This window comes from Microcebus murinus, chromosome 13, assembly GCF_040939455.1.
Source record: "Microcebus murinus isolate Inina chromosome 13, M.murinus_Inina_mat1.0, whole genome shotgun sequence".
Lineage (NCBI taxonomy): Eukaryota > Metazoa > Chordata > Mammalia > Primates > Cheirogaleidae > Microcebus > Microcebus murinus.
The window spans coordinates 75,101,304-75,118,013 of record NC_134116.1 but is presented as its reverse complement, the minus strand read 5'-3'; the positions used below and the strand labels follow the sequence as shown (position 1 = coordinate 75,118,013).

The following is a 16,710-nucleotide window of genomic DNA, read 5'->3' as shown; positions in this document are numbered from 1 at the left end:
TCCATTAATGTTGCTTTTATTTTACCCTTACTGTCTCCTGTTCTATTCCCCTATTCTTTCTGTACTTGCCTTGCCCGGTAGAACAGCCAGGGTACCCATTTTCTCTGACGGTGCTGGGGTGACCCAGGAGCCAGGCCACTTGTTAGGTTCTGAGGGGCAGAACTCACCAGAGTGGACAGATGAGTCCAGGAAGTTATCAAATTTGGGAGGCCTTACAGACTCTTTTGAAAATCTTAAGAAAACCCAGAGACCTATGGACCCTGTTCTCAGAAAAATACACATTCTTTTTGCACACAGAAGTCCCGCTGTATACCTCCTAGGGTGGGGAACTGCTGAAGTCAGTGCAAGATAAAACCTGTTGAGGTTTTAATTGCAAGTCCTTCCAGAAAGAGAAACAATTTTGTTTCAACCACATAATCAATAGACAGACACACAGACACCATGAGAGTTGCAGTTAACATGGCCACTGTTTCATCAGGATGTATTTTATCATTCCTAGAACTGTCTAAATACGGTCACCAGCATTATTACTAGCAAACTATAGAGGTATTTATAAATTTAATTCCCTCATGGCTAGAATATGGCAGCAGCTCTGGCCTAATTAGCCATCTTTCTCAACTGTAAGAATTCCAGCATATAAAACCCCAGCTACCAGATGTGAGGCTGCAGAAGCCATCTGCAAATTCAATGCTGTTGTAACGACAGTAAAAGACTCCGTGTGATATCGAATATCTGATCTTTGTTTACAAAGTCAAGTATGTTTGCTCCTACCTTTGCTATTTTCCAGTTGCTTTTGCACTAGGTAAATCACAATTACAATGCTAACAAATAACTTTCATGGGTGTAAAGTAAAAATATTAATAAAATATTTTTCTTTAATTGGACTCTTGATATACTACAAAAATTTCAGTGCCTTATCACTGGTAGGTGATTTGGTTCTGGGTAGTTGCACATGATTAAAACTTCCAAGTGGTGGGACTTGGAAGGAACATTCTTAGCAAATAAATGCACCTTTTACCTTTCTTAGGGTTTTATTTGTGAAGAGTATCTTTAATAAACTACATTTTAAAATCTCAAATCTATCCCTTTACTTTTGATTTTACTTTCCTTTGTAAGAGTCAATAAGTATAACAGTTTTATGAAAACTTTATACATAAAATCCAGCCTTATAAAAATCATAATTCTTCTAAATTACCAAAGGTGCTTTATTTCCCCTTTCTCTGCTCTTATCAGCTTCTTTAATGGCATTGCATACTTATTTTTATACTATTAAGTATTGACAAAGAAGAGAAGAAAAAGTTAAAATATATTTTACATTTAATATGAATCAAACAGATGTTGCCCTGATATAAAATTATGAAAAGGGGAGGATGCTTCAACAGAGTTAAATGAGCCCCAGACCTGGGTTACAGTGAGTACAGGTTCTTTCCAGATCTGGGCCTGCTTTTCTCTACAACATTGAGCAAACCACTTACTTACATCCATCAGTTTCTCTTTTCTTATCTGTAAAATTGACTGAATGATTCTATGAAGACTTTAAATGAAAATTAAATACCAAGCACAATATAGCACTCTTACCTGCCTACAAATACACCCCTTAATCTTAGTAATGGTCTCATTCGTAATGATGTATTCATTTGTTCTTTACTTGGGCATTGCCTTTTCACGTTGTTGGGACAAGGACGCACATGCCCAGGATCTAGTACAGTGTCTAGCACACTCTAGCTGACCCTCTCATCCTTCTTAGATCACATCCCCTTGGAAGCCCTTTCTGATCTGCCGCCCTCCCCCAAGGTAGAATTGACATTTCAGTCTCTCCTCAAGCCCCCATCTACTCAGTAAAGATTTCTCAAAAAATGCATGTTACATTTGATTGCATTCATTTTGTTTAAGTCTCTTTCTTCTTGCAAGTCATCAAGCCTCTTTCAGGCAAGGACCCTGTCTTCTGGATCTTTACAGTCCCACCACTGTTGCTGTCCATGCCGCCTTGCCTGCCACAGCCCCATTTCATGCCTGCTCACCCTGGTGTCCTGTTTTGTTCATCCCAGATATGCATTATTCTGATATATAGGAAATAATTTTATATTTGAAATTAGTTTTGGGCCAGGCTCAGTGGCTAGTGCCTGTAGTCCTAGCACTTTGGGAGGCATAGGAAGGAGGATCACTTAAGCACAAGAGTTTGAGGTTACAGTGAGCTAGGAACGGGCCACTGCACTCCAGCCTGGGCACCAGCCAACAGCCTGGGCAGAGCCTCTGTCTCAAAAAAAAAAGTCATTTTTAATACAGCTATATTATCATTTATTTTATATATATATAATTTTAATGCTTTATTAGGTATATTTTACATATCATAAAAATCACCAGTATCATGAGTATACTTCAATGATTTTTTGTAAATTTACTGAGTGGTTCAACCATCATCATACCTAGTTTTAGAACATTTTCATTATCTCAATAAGAGCCCTTATGTGCATTTATAGTTAATCTCTGTTCCTGTCCCCAGCCAATAATCTATTCTCTATAAATTTGTCTTTTCTGGAAAATTGATATAAATGGAACCATGCAATATATGGTCTCTTTTGTCTGGCTTCTTTCACTAAGCATCATACTTCTATTCACAGAGGTCCATCTGTGTGTAGCATGTACCAGCAGTGCATTCCTTTTTATCTCTGAGTAGCATTCCAATTTATGGACATACTACATTTCATCTGTCCAGCTAACAGAACCATGTTATAACTTAACACCAATTTTTTGGTAATAAACATCTCAAAAACACTATATAATTTTATTATTTTAGTGCCCCCCTCTAAATTATCGGTTTGAGTGATATCATAACCTGTCTACATGTGGTTTCCAGTATAGAAACCCTTAGATTGGTTTGGTTTCTATTCACAGCAACATTCATAGAGCACCTTTGTGCTAGATCCTAAAGATGAGAAATAAAGAAGACATCATCCTACCTTTGAGGAACTTACAGCCTAATACTCACAGCTAACGTGTTGAGTGCCTACTAGTGCCAGTATGGTTCTCAGCACATCAACATGTGTCATCTCATTAAATCTGTCAGAGCAGGTAAAATCACCTGGGGAGAGTGTGTAGCTTGAGAAAAGCTGACGTTGGACCTTGGGGAGCGCCAGTATATATGGGAGAGCTGGAGAAAAGCGAGTGCACCCCAGGAAGAAGTGTTGTCACATGCGGGGGTTTTGCCGAGGGAGGGTCTCAGTAAGGATGGGGTGGTGGATTCTTAAGGCTCTAGTGGTGGAATACTTCAGGTTTTCAATCGTGGATTCCAGATAAGTAGAGAAGCAAGTGAGGGCAGAGGCTTAGGAGGGAATGAAGGGTGTGGAGACTGAGTCTGGCAGGATGGAGACTGTGGTGGGCATATGCCATTGGAACGTAGGGAATGTGGGCATCTAATAGGCACCAGCTCCGAAGTGCAGTGCTGGACTAAGGTTATGGCTGAATGAGGTAGATTAAATGTAAAAGTCAGTGAACGTAAGATGTAAAGGAACTATTAGGCTAGGGTATTGGAAGTATCATACATTTGGGGAGATTGGAAACATCGCGTTAAGGGCACAGTTGGAGGTGTTAAAAGATGAGCCAGAAGCCAATGTTTTTGATGAATAAGAGGGAGCAATCATGGAATGCATCAGGATTACCGGGACAAAGACAGGCAGGTGCTTGGCCATGAACCTGCAAGGAGGGGAGAATTGTACAGGAAGGTGGTAGCTCATTAATGGTTTGGATTGCAATATGGAGAGCAGAGATGGTGGAACTTCCAGCTCAATTCTACACTATTTGGGCCACAGAATAGTAAGCCCTCCAGGGTAGAAGGCTGCAGGGAGAAAGGAATCCTGGGAAGAGGTCAGTTTCAGAAAGGCAAGAGACCTGAGGCGTGTTCTAGGCAGAGGCTGGCGTGGGAGGGCAGTGTTTCTCAAAGTCTGGCACTGAGTAAACGGCAGCTGTGTTAGATACAGGGACCCTCGGTGTGAGAACTTGACTCCTGCTGTCCTTTCACCTTCGTAATCCATCAAGGAGAAAGTCTTTGTTTAGGCTGCCATTTTTTAAGGGCCCCTTAATACTTGTTAATCTTGCTTTTCAGCAAAGAGGGAGTGGGTCTCAGGCAGAGTACTGGGTTTTAATATGGTCTTGTTAGCATTTCTCTTATTTTTATAGTTACCTGGTATTCACAGAAAATAGACCTGGTGTGTTTATGTCATGATATAAAACCCTTTACAAAAATGGCATTTAAGTGTTGTGTGAAAGGAGAGAAGCGCTCCCCCTTGACAAAAATGGCATTTACGGTTTTTTAAAAAGTGAGTTTATTTATTAAATGTTTAGTAAATAACAGCAGAGGTGGCAAAAATAGCACAAGTGGTGTGGGAATGACTGAGGGTTTGGAAGTTTGGACACAGAGTGTGATTCAGGAAGGACAAGATGCAAGGGAAAGATCTGGAAGGAACGGAAGCAGTGGCCAGCAAGAGCAGTGGGGAAGGAGAACTATGACCTGCCTAGACCTAGACCATCCTCATCTTTCAAGGTTCCCCAAAGGCGTCTCCTGAACGCGAAGAGGCCCCTGGAGCTCCTGCAGCTGCCCAGCATGGAACTGGAAGACCAGGCAGAGAGCCGGCTGGGCAGTGAGAATTCCGTGTGCTCGTTAATGAAGGCTCTTAATGAAGTCACAGAGAGAAGCACAGACCTACCTAGGGGAACCCAAGCAGCACTTGCCATGGCTCCTTCCGTCCCAGCACTCACTGCGTTAGGAACAGGTCTCTGAGTAAGAGTGGGCGGGGGTCCTTGGCTTTGAAAGCAATGAAATCAAGCAAAGGCAATGTGGAGAGGTGTTTATAGACATGGGTAAGGAAAAACAGGCGGCAGAGAATACACTCAAACGGTGAAAAAGAAGTAAAAAAAATGTTCAAGTTGGAACATTTTGGTTATCTTGCGTGACACTGGCTCTCGCAGTTCTGCTGTGACCAGGAAACGTTTCATTCTGTCACCAGCATCCCAAGGAGCGTGGTTGTATGGTTGGGAATGGGAAAATGTATGATCTTCATTATCAGCGTGCCTTCGTAATGGCCTCAGAACGGTGCTATTGATTACAGCCGTTCAGAACAGTATGCTTCTTGTCTACTTGACAGATGAAGAGCTGCCTCATTGTCTCAGTCCGCCTTTGGGAATAGTGCAAGCATTTCATCTCTCTTGCACGGCTGAATTCGCCACCCTAGGTCATCTCGGGGCATCTCGCATGGGCTCCGCTTCCCAGTGAAGTGCTAATAACCACAGAGGAAGAGAACAAAGTCACAGCCTCACTTTGCTCCCTCTCTAGTTTTCACAGAAGGGAAGGAATGATTTTGATTTTAGGCTGTCAGAAAGTTTTGGTTTAAATGTGTCTTCTCAATTTGGAAATATTGATCAGCGTTGTCATCTTTAGTCTCTTCTTAACATACACTGCTTTACAAATTTAATATATGTTAGAACATTTCTTAGTTAAGTACCAAGAATTGGTACTTAACTATGTTTTTATTGCCCATAAGTTCCAATTTATTAATAGCACCGACCTGTGGGGAAAAAATAATCTTCAGTACTCAGAAGTTGTGCAATTCCAATAGATCTGAGTGACCTGTCTGTATTGACCAGACTTATAAATACAGAAGCAGCACCGATCATGCTGTTGGGAACAAATGTCACCCAAGGGGTTTGTTGTAATCAGACACTCAGTCTTTGTTCTCTTGAACCACACGGAATGCTCCCTCGTTTCATTGACAATTCATAGCACAGAAACAAAAGAAAATGACTAGACGGTGATTTACAATTGGCTGCTGTGAGTGCGGCCATGGTGAACACTGTTGAGTGAATACAAGATCTTCTGGCCAAGTTGGTATGAACACCATCATTTAGCATTTGATTAACAGCACAAACTTTGGGATCAAAAACTCAGAATTCACACGGAAGCTCTGTGCTTATTCCGGAGAGCCTGTTCCTATCACCCAGGCTTAAGCATTCTCAGCTGTGAAATTGGGACAGTAATAATAATGCCTGCCATCTGCTGTGGTTGTGAGGTTTTATGTTGGTTTTTTATTGTGGTGAAAGATTAATACACATCACACAAAACTTACCATTGTAACCATTTTTAAGTGTGCAGTTCAGTGGCATTGAGTACATTCACGTTCTTGTGCAACCATCACCATCAGTCATCTCCAGACTTTTTTTTTATCTTCCCAAATAAAAACTCTATCCCATTAAATGACAACTCCTTGCAGCCCCTGGGAACCCTCGTTCTGCTTTCTGAGTACCTCATATGAAGTGGAATCATACAGTATTTGTCCTCTTGTGGCGGGCTTATTTCACTTAACATGATGTCTTCAAGATTCATCTATGTTGTAGCATATGTCAGAATTTTATTCCTTTTTAAGGCTGAATAATATTCCATTGGATGTCTATGCTATGCTTTGTTTACCCATTCATCTGCCCGTGGACACGTGGGTTGTTTTTCCCTTTTGGCTATTGTGACTAATACTGCAATGAACGGGTCTATGAATATCTGTTCAAGTCCCTGGTTGCAATTCTTTTGGATATATACCTAGGAGTGGAATTGCTGAATCATATGGTAATTCTATGTTTGTACTTTTAAGAAGCCACCATATTGTTTTGAGTTTTCAATGACAAATTAGAGCAAAGCACTTGGAATCCTTCTGACTTCTGCCCTTCAGACTCGGCATAGAAATAAAACTGATTTGCCCTGCAGCACCTAAGATCTCTTCTCTTGTTCAAACTAACTTTATAGGTATAGTAAATACCCTTTTTACGAATTGGTGGAGAGGTACTTCCAAGGGATGGCTTTTAGTTAGACCATGAAAGACTTGTTCCCATGGACTCATTATATTTTCTGGCTGACTTATTAAACTAGGCCTAGTTCACACATAATGTAACTAAATAATAGTAACATATACCCATAAGCCTTTGGGACTCACACTGAGCCTTTTGTATAGCAGGGCTAAATGTCACCTGGCCACCATGAGTGAGGGAATGCTGCAGGGATTGCATGTTTATAAAAGGTGGGTGGCAGGAGCAGGCATGTTGGTTTTAGGTGTTGTGAGAAAATTTCTTGCAACATCTAGAATTTCTGGCTCTAAAGCAGGTAGAACATTCTCCAGGAGGGTAACCTAGTGAGAGAAGTGTATGTTTGCACTAAAGGTGTCCCTTTGGGACTTTCCTGTCATTAACACCTTGTTTTGTGTTTTTGGTCTTTTTGTCTTTTTTCCAAGGGCTTCATTCTTTCTGGTCCCTTTCTCTTCTCCCTCCAACAAATCACCCCCCCCCCAGTGGCTTTATATACCATCTCTACCTGCTACTCGCTCCCAGTTTTCCCTCACAGCCCACTGTCTCTCCTGAGCACCTTCATTTATTTGACGAATGGTATCGTGTCCTCGCTGTGTGCCGGGCACTGCTCTAGAGGCTGGGGAGGTAGCAGTGAGCAAAGCCAGCGTGGTCCCTGCTCTTGGGCACTGATGTGACAGTGGAGGTTGCAGACAGTGGGGGAGGTTTGGTCAGGAGGCTTCCCTGAGAGAGGAACACGTGAGTCTCTCAGCATTGCTGCCTCTGAAACCCAGTTTGCCCAAAGCCAAATGCATGACCTGCCTTTCCCCCTGCAGTCTGTCCTGCTCCAGAATATTCTTAGTAAGTGGTACTGCCATCCTCCAGGAGGTTTAAGGCAAACACCCGGAAATCATCTGCAAGAACGTTCTCCTCCATCCCATCTAAGAGGTCACCAGTTCCACCTACAGAGTATCTCCTGCATCCGCCCTCTGTCTCTGCTATTGTCAGCGTCTCCTCATGCCTGGACGGCCTGTCTCCATCACCACTCCTGCTGCCTTCACACTACAGCCAGAATGATCTTGGAACGATGCACATCAGATCATGATATTATCCTGCTAGGACCTTGTAGTGGCCTCTCACAGTTCTTAGGTCAGAAACCAAACGTGTTGTCATCATGCCTAGGCCCTGCCTGGCCCAGGCCCTCCTTACCAAATTTAGAGTCATCCAGCATCCCTTTCCCCAATACCCCCTCCCCCTGAAACCCGAGCGCACCACCCTGCAGACGCCAGGCAGTTCATCCTTCCTTCCCAGCGCAGCGCCTGGGCATGTGCCGTTGCATCTTCCTGAATGCTGCCCACCCCATCCACCTAGCTAACCTCAGCCTCTGCTGGCAGTGTCAGTGTGACTTCTTTGAGCAGTCTTTCCTTAACCCCAGGTTAGGTTAGAACCTATCATTTTTGTTTCTCAAAGTCTTTTGCATTTTTCTTTGTAGGCTTTCTAATATTCCTTCATCTCTTCCGCAGATATTTACCAAATGTCTTCTATGAGCCAGGCAGAGTTCTAGGTGCTTGGGATACATCAATGAACAAAATCTTACAGGAAGAGGCCAAATAAATAAATAAACAAATTGAGCCCAAAAATGACATAGTATTTTAGAAAGTGAGATGGGCTCTGGAAAAGAAAGCAAGGCAGGAAAGTTGAGCAATGAAGAGGATGAGGGGCTGGGTTGCAATCATGGCCAACTGTGAACATAATAATTTTTAGTGTTATTATCTGTGTAATGTCTTCCTCCCGAAATGCTCAGCTTCGCTGGGGCGTGCGTTCTGTGGTCTTCCTTAGGCACAGAGGAGGTTCTGTTGAATAAGATGCGTGAATGAATGACTGAGGAAATGAGGGAAGGAACAAACAAGCACACGTGAAGAGCAGCCTGGCCCTGGGCCCGGACTATGGGGTGGAATGGGAGGGTGGATTTAAGAAATATTTTCTGTGGGAGCAGGCTCTGGTATTGGGCAATCCAGTTGACCCGATAAACCTCGGTACAGTCCGGACTAAGTTGTACCAACACTGAGGTTTCTGACTTGGAAGACACGTGGCCCGTCTGCTGCCCTGGGGGGGCCAGACACGTCGAAAGCACTTAGCCTTCTCTGCGTGTGACTGGCACAGGCAGTGGGATTTCCATTCTGAAAACATGCCATCAACAAAGCATTTTCCAATCCCATCTTGGGTTAAAAGTAAGTTCCTCTCTTGTCCCCTAAACCTCCAATTCATTTAGCTTTCTCTGTGTGCAGCAGTGGCTCTTCACTTGTGACAAGAAATTGAGGAGCCCTTCACAGAAATATGAAAACACTGCCAGCTCAGATTACCTCTACCTCGCCTCATCCTGCAGTTTTCCAATTTTTTTGTACTCTTGATCCAGAAATATGCAACTCCTGGCCACACTAGTAATCCAACTACATAGCCACGGAGCGCCTGCTTCCTTGCTTTCGCTCTCTTCCCCCACTCCACAGTTTCAAAGGTATAGTGCTGGTGCCATCACTTTTTAAAAATGTGGTTTTCCCTGAGTTGCTTACCTGAATTAAATGTGCTCTGTGATTATTTTCCTGAAAGATGCCAAGTTGTGAGTATCCTGTAGCTTACAAGCAAAATTATTTTCCCTACAGTGCCCATGTGCATCAGCGGTAAGTACTATGTTTCCCTAAAAATAAGACCTACCCGTAAAATAAGCCCTAGCAGGATTTCTAAGCATTTGTGCAATATAAGCCCCACCCCGAAAATAAGACCTAGTGATGGGCGTGGCTACGCAGCACATCTGCACAACCCATGCATTTCGTCATGGAGGGGTAAAGAAGACGAGCAGCCCTTCTCATCTGACCCATGGGAGCTCTGTTGCTCGACATGAGAGATTGGGGCCAATGGTTCTAAAGGAAATAGAGTCGCAAGAAATTCAAGATGGAATGCAGGGTTTGGAGAGTTATGATGATGTTCCAGAAGAAGATGAGTTAACCATATTTGAATAAATGTAGATTGTTGTACGGTACTTTAAAAAAAAATAACACATCCCCTGAAAATAAGCCCTAGTATGTCTTCTTGAGGAAAAATAAATATAAGACCCTGTCTTATTTTCGGGGAAACATGGCAGCTCCTGGGTGAGTATTTTCTGAATGCAGCCCCTGTAACGGCACCACACTTGGCTGGCGGCAGATGGAAGCAGAACTGGCCAATGGAGCTGAGCAGGGCAGAGACAAAAGGGTACAGACAGGGCTGTGGTAAGAAAGGAGACTTGATAAGCCTTGGCCTTGTTTTTGAGATTAATCATGGGGCTTTTCCATTTCAGACAAGATTAAGTGAGGATTTCCTCCCCTGTTAGATGAGTTTCTGTTGGGATTGCTTGCGGGCCCCTCTGGCCCATCTGTCATTCTGTCATCCTCACACGGAAATTTTGACTATTTACATGGAAAACTAAAGGACTCACCCATATGAAATATCGGTTCTAAATTCCCTTTGGCTCATTAGTGGCATTGTTCCATGGTGGTTTTACATTCGTCTGGAAAATAAAGACTAATTGACACTATAACTAACATACCAAATTAAAAACATCTCTAAGGACCAAATTTTAAAGTCCTAGGATTTACCCACTGGAATTCAAATGCACTTTAATCTTGCATGTTGAATGGAAGACGGTAGGAGAGCACAGATATGTGGTTTGCAGCCTTACGGCTCCTGTCTGTGGAGCCGGGCTGTCCCTTAGGGGTGTGTGTGTTTGTGCGTGTGTGTGTGTCGAGGTTGGGGAGTCTGGAGGGTCATGGAGCTCCGGGTGGGAGGACAGTGATATCCAGAAGGTGTATCTAGAGCTGACTGGCCCCACCACTGGGCATTCAGGGTTCAGGAGCAGCCTTCAGTTTCTGGGGAAGGCTGCATTGAATTGTTGAAATCTCTCCAGTTTTGGAGTCAGGCAGACTTGAATTTGAAGCCTGACTCTACACTTGCTGCCTTTATGATCTGGCCGGGTTCAAATGATTCAGGCTTAATTTCTGCTTTTATAAAATGTGCAGAAGATTTCACAGATTAAACGAGTTCATCTCTGTAGGTGCCTAATAAAAGTATTTGACAGGCATCAGGCCATGGTCAGTGTTAATTCCTGTTTCCTCCAGGCCCGGGCAGCAGGACTACGACAGGGACCACCTCATCCTAAAAGGGAACTGTAGTATCGGCATAATATGAAGGCAATAAATCAGAAATGCAAAGTGCCTGATAGGGATTCCAGCTGTGAAGCGGTGGTACAGAGCTTATCCAAATGGTGGTCGGGGCAGTGAACCGAGGGGAGCCAGTGCCCAGCATGACTTGTGTCCGTGTCCACACACGGGGACTTAGGGAGCAGGGATCTGGTGGTCCCACAGGGACACCTTGTCCTGGGCTTCCTTATCCGGGAGGCACAGTGGTCAGGACTGGGGCACTGGAGTGGGCCTCGATGTCAGCTCAGGGCAGGAGGGGCCACAGGGAGGGGCATGGGCTGAGCCCCAGCAGAGGGATGAGGGCAATGCCTCTCACTGTCCTCATTGTATTGTCATGTCCTAAATCCCTGTAGGCTCTTCACATGTCTATGGTTCTGAGAATAACTGTGAACAGGAAAGACTAGTATTTCTTTGGCTAAAAACAGAGAAGAAAAGAAGCAGAACCCTTAATTCCAGTGTTTCCAAATGTTTGACACTGTGCAGAAACAAACAGCATCTCTGCTACCGAGGGACTATTGAGTTGCTTATCATTGCTGTCATTTGCTCTTAATTGATCCTAAAGCAGCTTTATCTGCTTGGAAATGAACTTTCCTCATACCTCCTCCAGGACTTTACCACCACTTGGAGCTGCTCCAAATTCAGGGCTCGTTAGCATACCTCAGCCCGTTAAAGACTTACCCAAGCAAGCATTGCCAGCCCAGCCACGGCTTGTCAACAGTAATATCAGCTCCTCTCACCCACTTCCAAACAGTTCCCGTCTGAGGTCGCCTTCTTCTGGACTGGCCTGTGCTGGTGCAGAGCAGTGGACATAGCCCACGTACTCTACTATAGCTACCTCCCAGCGGCATCTCCCTGCCCTAGGCCCCTGGTTTGCTCGGGACCCGTCCTTTGTCTCATCTACCCACTGAACCAGGTTCTCGTTCTTTCCTTGCCTCCAGTCTTGCCCTACTCTAACCCATTTTCCCACCACAGAGCCTCGGCGATCTTTCCAAAATGTACACATGACCGTGTCAGCCCTTTTTTGGAAACCATTCAGTGGCTTTGTCTTGGCTCCATGATGGAGTCCAGGCTCCTTAATGCTACCAAGTGACAAGTGCAAATGCCGTGTCCTGTGTGTGCAGAGCACTTGGGTACAGCAGAGCACGATGTCGTCGCCACTGCCTGCAGCTTGCCCAGAGCAGATTCCTGTGGCCGTGATACCTGGGCTGGGTTTTGCAGAGCGAAGCAGAGCTCGCCTGGCAGGAGCAGAATGGGAAAGGCGTTCCTGAGGGAGTGAGTCACATCTCTAAGGCAACGCAGGGGACAAGCAGCGTGGCATATTCGCAGCATGATAAACAGGCGGCGAAGGAGGGAATGCCCGTCTCTGATCTTCTAAGGAGCGTGGGGTTTTATTTTGTACGAGATGGGGAATCATTGCAAGGCTGTCAACTGGGAATGATTCCTTTTGTATTTTAGAAAGAGGAGGTTGGCAAAGAGGCTGGCAGAAGGACAATAACATTCACAGAATAGCTACTACATGTCAGGAACTCTGCTAGATGTTTTATCTAGGTTATTTCTTTTCATTTTCACCAGAGGGGAAGGAAACTTAGATTCAAAAAGATTCTGAAACTTTTGAGACCATCTAGCATATATGTGGTAGAGCCGTGTGCTCTCCACCAGGGTAGGAGGCTCCAGTGGTCAGGGCAGCCTCAGAAACCCATGGGCTGGGGCCCTGTGGGCTTAGGGGGTCACACTCTCTCCTCACCCCCCTCTCTGCCCAGGTACCCTCTCCTGAGGCCACCTGCACTCAGCGCTAGGCTGGACCAGCACAGGTAATGTCTACTGGTTGATGGATGTACTAGCAGTCTGCAGGTTTCTGTTGCCACCTAATCAACTACTACAAACGTAGCCACTTAATTTATTAGCTCGCATGCAGCAGAACCGAGTTCTCAGCTGAAGGTCTCAAAGGCTGAAATGAAGGCATTGAATGGAGTTCTCTCCAGGCTCCGGGGCACAATCCACTTACCAGCTCGTTCGGATCTTGGCAGCATTGGCGTCCTTGCAGTTGCAGGACTGAGGCCCCTTTGCTAGCCCGCTGTCAGGGGGGACTGCTCTCAGCAGCTAGAGCCACCCACATTCCTGGCTGTGTGGTGCCCTCTCATTCCAGCCTGCAACAGTGTGTGAACCCTTCTTATGCTTTGAATCTCTAACTTCTTTTCTGCCTTCAGCGAAAAAAAAAAATCTGTGCTTTTAAAGGGCTCATGCGATTAGGTCAGGCCCACCCAGATCATCTCCCAGGTCCCACTCTCAAAGTCGACTGTGCCACAGAACACAAAATAACACGGGAGTCAGGTCCGTCACACGCACAGTGAAGAGGATTACGCAGGGTGGGTCACCAGGGGTACGGCTCTCAGGAGACGTCTCAGCATCCTGCCCGCCATACATGCCTTGACTGCATGTGTGTTCAGAATTTGCCATTATTTAAAATAAACATTTCCCTCTTGGAGAAGCCCAGATTTTTGTTCCTATCTATTGCCTAACTTTCACTAGGAATGTCCTTAGGGAAGAAGATCTTAGCAGATGCTGAATTTCATAAATATTTTAGGAAACAATTTATTCCTCTTCTGCTAAAGCCTGAGGGCTGCAGACTGGCCCATTCTTTCCTTCCTGTGCACATACCCTTCAGGTCTGACTGTTCAGGGTGGGAAACAGAGAAGGTTCCGGTTATTACCCCCCAAACCTACCTGGCCCAAAGCGACTGCCACTTAGTCAAGGCGAAGCCTTCTCAGAACCTGTGCCCTTCAGGCATGTGTTCAGACTAATGAAGAATCCAGGTTCTGCTCTTGATTAAAATGCTTCAGTTTATAACCCATAGTTTATAAGTTTTAAGCTCTATGAATAATAGATATTTTATACTTATTTCTCTTTTACAAACATTCTTCAATTGTATGGATTTTTTTTTTTTAACAACAACAAAAACCAGAGGTGAGAGAGGAACTATTAGCTGACCACTGCTCAGGTTGGGGGCTGAAAGCAGAGACAAGGCATGACTGTCCACCATCATGCTGAACATGCAGATGGCGGGGCGCCCTGCCCTGCAGAAAAGGGGGGTGACCTGGTTGGCGCCCTCATAATTAGCCAGCACAAGCCATTGCCTTTGTTGGAGGACCTCGAGAAAAGAGCAGCTGACGAGGGAGAAGAGTACGCAGAAGGATCAAAGTTCACCAGGGGTCCAGCTTGGTCCCAGAGTCATAAAATTCAGAAGCCAAGAGACACACGTGTGTTCGCTTTAGGCTTCCTGTTGAGGCTGCCGGCATCTTCCTTGGGAAATTTCCCCAAGGAAAAGGATACACTTCTTAGCCTTTTCTTAGATCGCACAAAATTTGGAAGCTTTAAAAGGATTGTAAAGTTTATTTATTAGGCTGTTTGTGTTAATTTGCAAATACAGTTTTCACACTGTTTGCTTGAGTGATTTTATGATTAGATTTTTAAATATCTGCTATTTTATTTTTGCACGGCTGATGGCTGGGACAGCAGACACCAGTCATAGCTTTACCGAGAAAAGTAAGTAAAAATAGGTTTGTTAAGTTTAGAAATTTTGTATTAGAGAAGACTTTCAAGGAAAGGAAAGTGTTCTGTTCATACACTTTCAGAGCCCAGGAGAGGGGAGCCTCAGATTTCTTCAGTGTCTGCCACGTATCACATACCCCACACGGGATGTTTTGATTCCCGACAGTGCTTGCTCTTCTGATGTTACAAATGTGGACGAAGGTGAGGACACATTAATGACTGTCCCAGAGTTGCCGTGTCCTCCGTGCTGCGGCGGCAGTGACCCCAGGGCAGGGTGACCACAGTCCCCTTACCTCAGAGCCACAGCCAGGAAGGCACAGCCGGAGCAGAGCAAAGGAGAACTCGCGCTGTTTTGATTTATGAGTTCAGTAAGTTTGGTGCCTTAAAAACTGTCTGTTTCTCTATAGAACCCAAGGATTCGTTCAGTGAAAAACATTCTCCACTAAATCGTCATGATTTAAACAGCTCGAAGAGCAGCACCGGTCTGTTTTCTGTTGGGTCCCCCGCACAGTTTCAGTGGAAATCAGTTGCTATTGATGTTATGGCGATATTTTTTATTTGGACTTTAGTACCACTCCCGGGATTAAGGTTTGGGACTGAGGCTGTCAGACATGGGGAATTTTAGTCTAGCTTCCCATTTTCTAATTGGAACTGATCAGAGGAGTAATTACAGAAAGCAAGGGAGGCTTCATTACTGAACAGTCATTAAAACGGCGTTGAATATTGGAAATGCATATTTATACAGTCTCAGTTTATTTACAGAATTAACCAAGAAAATAAGTGAGAATTTTTAGATAGAAAGCTTATGCAGCAGGGTTTGTTTATTTATTTATTTATTTTTTATGTGATCAGTCTCATTCTACACTAAGACAAGTAGGGACTGTATTTTGACTAAATCTTTCAGTTCTTCTTTCAGCTAGAGCAGTGGTTCTCAGCTAGGGCCAGGTTTTCCCCATTTGAAGACATCTGTCAACGTCTGGAGACATGTTCTGATTGTCACAACTTGGGCATGGGGAGAGAAGGGCAATGCTACCAGTTATCTAGCCAGAGATGGGGCTAAAACTTCCCACAGTGCACAGGACAGCTCCCCGGGCCCCAGCAAAGAATTATGTGGTCCAAGCTCTGGATGATGCCACTTTTGAAAAACTGGGCTAAAGGGAAAGAGTCCTGCAGTTGTGTTGAGAAATAAAACCCGTATATTGAAAGAGGGTGGGGAAAGGGAAGATAATCACCCTTCTAGACCCTGAAGGAAGAGAGGGGGTTTTCTAGCTCCCAGGAGGGGAGAGAAACTTGCTTAGAGTTCAAGGAATGAATATTATTTTGATTTACACGTTGACACGTCTCCTTAAAGCCAATATGCTGTTCAAGTGCCTACGTGGTTGTTTAATTTCTTCCCCTTTAAAGGTTTCATATTCCCTAGAAGCTACTAAGTAGAAAGGATTCTTCTTAAGAGTGTAAGAAATTCCTGCTAGCTAGTACAATCTCACTCCTTCTAAGAGTCCCTGAAGTGTTTATGTATATCTGAGAAAGGGTTTGAGGCTCAGGTGTAGTGATCCACTCTTCAACATTTGACTTGGTTTCTCTGGATTTGCACTTGATTTACTTTCAAAATGTGGTTCACTAAAGCAGTGTTTGACATGTAATAATCCACGAGTCTTTCAGATACCTCAAAATAACTAATTAGAGCTCTCACACAAAAAGTAGACTGTTTTAGAATGAAAAATCCAAGCTACAGAAATAGAGCACCGAAACTTTCCTATTGCTCTATTAGTAAAAGCTAATATAGAAGCCCTTGATCATTTCTATAATTTCTTACACCATATTAATAACTTCAAAATTTAAATTGAGTTCAAATCAGATGCTCTTATCTTATAACAACTTCCATACTAAGCATATAATTAAAATGCTCCAGTTTAAATATTTTCCCCAAGGTATTAACTACTGAAAGATTCAGACAATGATGAACTAGAGTTAGAGTGTTCATGGATGATGGCTCAAGCTTTTAAGTACTTCAGAGAGGGAAAAGGGATTTATTACACTGAGTCTAATTGATATAAAAGAGGAATGGTAAAAAGTTGCTTTTAATTACTCAAAGGTCTCTTGATATATC

General features: G+C 44.1%; 1 protein-coding gene and 1 pseudogene across 1 annotated transcript in view; both read left to right on the top strand.

The window, feature by feature from the left end:
- Positions 1–16,710, top strand: part of MTUS2 (microtubule associated scaffold protein 2) — a 482,544-nt gene that overhangs the window by 292,897 nt on the left and 172,937 nt on the right. The gene's annotated exons all lie outside the window — the stretch shown is intronic.
- Positions 4,253–4,311, top strand: LOC142875346 (uncharacterized; annotated as a pseudogene).